A 6000-nucleotide genomic window follows, 5' to 3' on the forward strand; every position below is an offset into this window, starting at 1 on the left:
TTAACATTTCTTATTACGAAAACTTTTGGAAGTTTCTTATCTGCGTCACTCCTGAGTGCTCACTCCTGGCTGTTGGAGGATGAGCAGCCAAGAGGGTAGAGCCAAATACCCACAAAAAGGTTCAATAAAATAAATTTCAAAAACAGAGCAAAAAAGTGAAATAAAATAAAAATCACCTCCCCTTCCCGCCCGGCCTTTCCCGAAGTTTGGTGCTGTATTTCCCACAAAACCAAGATGAAGTTTAAATTCAGGAACACCCAGCTGAGATCACCCAGCTCCCAACGGGAATGTCCAAGCCCCTCCATGGGGTGTCTGGGCTGGGAGGAAAGTAGGGCAGGGAAGGGAGCCGTGAAGGGATTCTGGGGCTGTGGTTGCAGCACATGCTTTGCATATCTAGAACAGCTTGTTTATCTCTGCTCTTGGGACCAAGGGTGCTCAGGACACAGCTGTCAGAGCTTCAGCACGTTCTGGCACAGAAAAGATGAATCCTGGGATTTCAGGTCCGTGTGGGGAAGGACAGAGCTTGGTTTGGTGGCTCTCAGTGAGCGCGGGACTGGTGAGGGGCACCTGGATCCCGTGGCCAGATGTGGGCACAGATCTCACTGCAAGGACATGTTGAGGGGCTGGAGGAGGGAGTGGAGCCGGGAAGGGGCTGCAGAGTCAGTCCTGGGATCATATTCCTGAAATTCCCCACAAAGTGAAAGGCTCGCATTAACTGGGCTGGACTTTACTGCCAGTCTCAGTCCTCGGTGCCCATTTCTCCACACCAGGCACAGCTCCTGCTCAATCCCCGGTGTCACACGGGAGCAGGAACTGGAAATGAAGGATTATTTTTAATCTGGAAATGTTTGTGCCTCCACCCCTTGGGTTCTGCTCCTACTTTGGGGATCAGAGTTTCAATCCTTTGCTCGCGTCGCTGTCAGCTCTCCCTCCTCAGGTCTGTCCATGAGAACCTGTCCTTTTGTCTTTATTTTGATATTAAACCCTCTGGGATCATGGCCAGGGCTCCTTCTGGGAGTTATTTCTAATTATTATTGGCAGTGTTTCTCTTGAGTTCTGGGTGCATTTCTCCTGAATCCTGGGAGCATTTCTGCTGCTTTCAACACCTGCTGTGATTGGTGTCTCCCTGCCAAGAATTTCGACACAGCCAGTGAGGTCTGTGTACCCCAACAAGGGCAACTTTCCCCCATAATTAATGGTCGGTGGTTTTGGCAGTGGAACAGTCGATTGTCCAGCTGTGCCATCCTTCCCTAATTTCACTTTTATTTGGTCCCTGCACTTGGCCACAGACATTTAAGCCACGGCCACACCCTGGTTTCCATTTTCTTCTTTCCCCCATCCTGGTTCCTCATTCTTTCGAGGCTCATTGGGAAATCATCGGTGCTTCACTGGGAATTTGGGAGCTGGGAGCACTGCAGCTCTGGGATAGCCCAAAGCAAAGCTCAGCTTAACACAGCCTGGCCTGGCTTTAAATCCCAGAGGAACGGAGATCAAAATGTTCCCAACTGCTCCATTTAATTGCTGGCAAAGCTTGGTGGTGTTGGGGTGAAGGATCAGGAGGCTGATAAAGGGGATTGGAGCCTGTTCCCTATGGAGACAGGCTGGGAGAGCTGGGAATGTTCAGCCTGGAGGAGAGAAGGTTGTGTGGAGACCTCAGAGCCCCTTCCAGGATCTGCGGGGAAACTGGAGAGGGACTTTTCCTCAGGAAATGCAGGGACAGGACCCAGGAAATGGGATCAGAGTGGCAGAGGGGACATTTCAGTTGGATATTGGGAAGGAATTGTTCCCTGTGAGGTTGGGGAGGCCCTGGCCCAGGTTATTCCAAGAATTCCCAGTCCCTGCAAGTGTCCAAAGCCAGGCTGGAGGGGGCTTGGAGCCACCTGGTCTGTGGAAGGTGTCCCAATGTGGGCAAACAGAAACGATCACTTTTAGACAACCGAAATTTCTGAAAAAGGGGAAGAACGCTTTGAAAAGAAGTTAAATCTGAGCCTTTCTGGCAAACCAGGAGCTGGAGCTGAGTCTGAGTGAGGCAGACACCGGCAGCAGATGAAACAAAAAGGAGGAGAAGTCAAAATTGAGCAAGAGCCCCTCTCCACCAGAGGTGCAGATCCCTTATCACACCCACAGCCTCATCACGGGAGGGTTTGGTAATGGCAGCAAAGATTGGGGCCACTTCCTTCCTCCACACAGCAATCTTTGGCCCATTTTCCTTGCGTCATTCCAGTTCTAGTCCAATTATCCCTGGTGCTGGACTTCCCACCATGGTGGTGACCAGAGAGAGCCCCGAGACCATCGTCCACCACCTCCTCAGGTGGGAAAAGACCATTTCCTTCTGCTTCCAGATGGGGAATGAGCCACGAGAGGGTCCCCAAGCCCACACCCACCCCAGAGCCCTGTGGGGTGACCGAAGCGTCACCTCAGAGCCAAACTTCCTGTGCTGATAAGGGAAGCCGTGGTTTGCCAGGCAATTATGGACACTCAGCTGGAGATGACCAATCCATCCAGCTCAGGGCTGTGGCTCAGGCACCTCCATGGGTTTGGGGATGGCACATGTGACGGGATGTTCCCAGGAAGCAGCTGCCACTGCCCAACCCACTGGCACGGGGTGGAAGGAATCTTTTCAGTTTTAATGGAGCTGTTCCTGGGCTGGGGCAGCGTGAGGAGAGCCAGGCCTGCCTGGCATTTTTTCCCAGGTTATTTGCACGGGAGGATCCCCTCCCAGGAGGGAATTCTGCTGGGGAAGGGGTCCCTGCCCATGGCAGGGGGTGGGACAAGGCGATTTTTGAGGTTCTTTCTAACCCAAACCATTCGGAGGTCCTGCAATCTTAACATTTCAAGGCGTCCCCAGAGGGAACAGCATCCACCATAAAGGGATGGAAATAAATCCCTGTGGTTTTCCTTGGGTCACTCCCTGCAGCTCTAAATATTGGAGAGAGCCTTTATTTGATCCCACTTTGCTCCAAACTTTTTATCTTCACACGCAGGAGTTTCCAGAGCACCTCCTGGGCATTTTTCCATTCTCTCTCCTCCCCACCATGGAACGGAAGCATTTCTGGGATGCCATGAGGGCTCGTTGGCCAAACCTGTCATTGTCACCCAGACACCAGCAAGGCCCCGACTGCGTCACTGCCAACCCCATTCCAGCGTCCACCAGGGATCCGTGGGGACGTGGCAGGACAAACTCCTTGGGAAGAGGGAGCTGCTCATGCCCTGGCCAGTTTAACTGCATTGCTTCCTATTTTTGAGGATCCACCCAGCTCTTTACTGGGTCATCTGCCCAGTTTTTCCCTGTGACACTGAGGCAGCTTCCTCCCCTTGTTATTCAGAAAATTACAGTCATCAAATGGAAAGTCTTAATTGCTCCATTCATTATCCTCGGGAGTCATATCCGACTGTTAATTTATTTGCCTTGGAACTCCCCAAAGGCTTTGTGAGGTTTTTGGCCTAAATCAGAATTAGCTGCTCTGAGGACAGTTGGAGGAAGGAATGTCACCAACACAGGGGACCCTCTCCAGTGCCCCCAGCTCCGGGCACCACTGGGGCCACCAAAACCAACCCCAATTTTCAGCTGCCAACTCTGGAGCGGGGAGAAGCCTTGTGGCTCCAGGGCACTGTGATTTTTTAGGATGTTGGAGCATTTCCCCCTCACTGACAGCTGATGTTTGGTTATTCCCATGAGGATTTCCATAGAGGACAGGAAAACCAGGACCTGGTTTGTAGGACACATCTGAGATGTGATGTTTTGTGTGGGGTACAGGCACTGAAAGTCTCCTTATCCTGTTTCCAAGGGCCTGGAGTGACAGGACGAGGGGGAATGGCTTCAAATGGACAGAGAGAAGGTTTAGATGGGATATTGGGAAGGAATCCTCAGCTGTGAGGGTGGGGAGGCCCTGGCGCAGGTGGTCCAGAGAAGTTTTGGCTGCCCCTGGATCCCTGGAAGTGTCCAAGGCCAGCTTGGATGGGGCTTGGAGCAACCTGGGATGGTGGGAGGTGTCCTGCCCATGGCGGGGGTGGGATGAGATGAACTTTAAGCCCCTTTCCACCCAAACCATTCCATGGTTCCATGATCCTTAAGGACTCACATTTCAGGGACAGGGTCCCTCCAGATTCTCCTCCTGGAACTGCACCTCCAGCACAGTTGGGTGAGGTCAGCCCTCGCCACTCCTCAGCCTCATCCCATCAGCACCACCCAGAGAGAGCTCAGGGAAGTTGGGATGGAGAGGGAGAAACGTCTCCTGAGAAAAGAGCAAATCTTAATTCTTCCTGCAGCGTGAAGATTTGATCTGGACAACCAACAGGGTTTTCTCCTTTCCAAGCCTCCGGCTGCTGGGAACGTTCCCACAGGATATGAGCAGGGTAAACACAGGCAGGTGCAGGAATAAACTGATGGAGAGCCTTGGATAAACTCCCAGAAGCTCAGCTGTGACCCACCGTGGTCCCTTCCAGCCTCCCCCGGTCTGGGATTAATATTTATCAGGTTTGTCCCTCCTTTCCTTGGAGCGCTGCCTCATTTCTCCATCACTTCGCTTGGTCACGGGCAAGAACCACCCCGGAGAAGCCCCGGGGATCCCGGACCTGCTTTTCCACCTCTCCCCACAGGCCCTGCTCCATCCCTTTATCACAGCAGCGTCAGCAGTGCTGCAATTTGGGATTTCAACAGCCGGGAACGCCGGTCCTGCTCCACCTTCCCCACCCACAGCCAGTCCGAACTCCCCAAATCCCCGTGGGCAGCACCTCAGAGTCTCCCTTCCACGGGAAGGACAAAACCTGGCAGAAATGTGGGTGAAATTTGTGTCTTCTGGGGGTACAAGTGACAGGTTGAGGGCCCTGGAGAACCTTCCACAGCCTGTCTGTCTCTCTGTCTGTCCCTGCATCTGTCTGGCCCCTCCCTGGGCAGCTCCCACGGCGGGATCCGGGCTGGCAATGAGCAGAGCTCGTTATCCAGCAGTTCATTACTAGCACCTCCTTCCCAGCGGCTCATCCCATACGCCTCCAGCCGCTCCAGGAATGAGTCAGGAGGGAACATTCCAGCGGCTCGGCACCCGCACAGCCACAGGATGGGGCTCTGAGACCGTGGAATGGTTCGGGTGGGACGGGACTTTGAAGATGATCTCATCCCACCGCTGCCATGGGCAGGGACACCTTCCACAGTCCCAGGCTGCTCCAAGCCCTGCCCTTGGACACTCCCAGGGATGGGGCGGCCGCAGCTTCTCTGAGAGACCTCCCGTAATATCGTCAGGGGCAAATTTAGCGTCAAGTGACAGAATTGCTGTTTGTTTTCAGCTCTGAACATCCCCGGGTGAGGCCGGGGCAGCCCAGGCTGAGCTCCCCGGGGCACGCTGGCTTTGCTGCCGGTCCTGTGGCACTTCCAGCACAGCTCTGACCCCAAATCCTCTCCGTCTCCCTGGGCTGGGATAACTTCACCACCCAGCATTTTGGGTTTAACCCTCTCGGTGCATCTGTCTGCCTCTCCAGACGGTTCTCGATGGAGGTTTGTGGATGGCAGAAATTCTCTGAATGCCCTCTCTAATTCCTCATCCTCCGTGTTTTTAATTAGGAATAATAAAGAGCGCGGCCGCCCGGTTCATTGGAGGAGCAGGCTGCTGAGGGGCTCAGACGCATCGAAATGCAAATCCCGGGGAGTTTTGTTGCGGTGCTTTTGTCCAGACGTGGTGGAGCTCGGCAGGGCTGGGTGGATGGGGAGGGTGATGTGGAGAAAAGGATGAACTGAGGGCATGAGGAGTTCTGCAGCTGAACACGCACACCTGGGACCTCCTAAACCTCCCCTCCTAATGGGGGAGAGGAAGGTGAGGGTGAAAAACCATGGGGAGAGGCAGGAAAGGTCCTTTGTTCGTGTTGGTGCTGCCAGGACCCTCCGCTGGTGTGGGTTCGGCACAGGGGAGGTCACACCTCCATCCTGTCCCTCTGTTGGCGTGGGTTTGGCACAGGTGGAGTCACACCTCCATCCTGTCCCTCTGCTGGTGTGGGTTTGGCACAGGT

This window comes from Corvus kubaryi, unplaced genomic scaffold (genome assembly GCF_017639235.1).
Source record: "Corvus kubaryi isolate FWS band 111438036 unplaced genomic scaffold, C.kubaryi_AGA036_p1.0 37052, whole genome shotgun sequence".
In the NCBI taxonomy this organism is placed as follows: domain Eukaryota; kingdom Metazoa; phylum Chordata; class Aves; order Passeriformes; family Corvidae; genus Corvus; species Corvus kubaryi.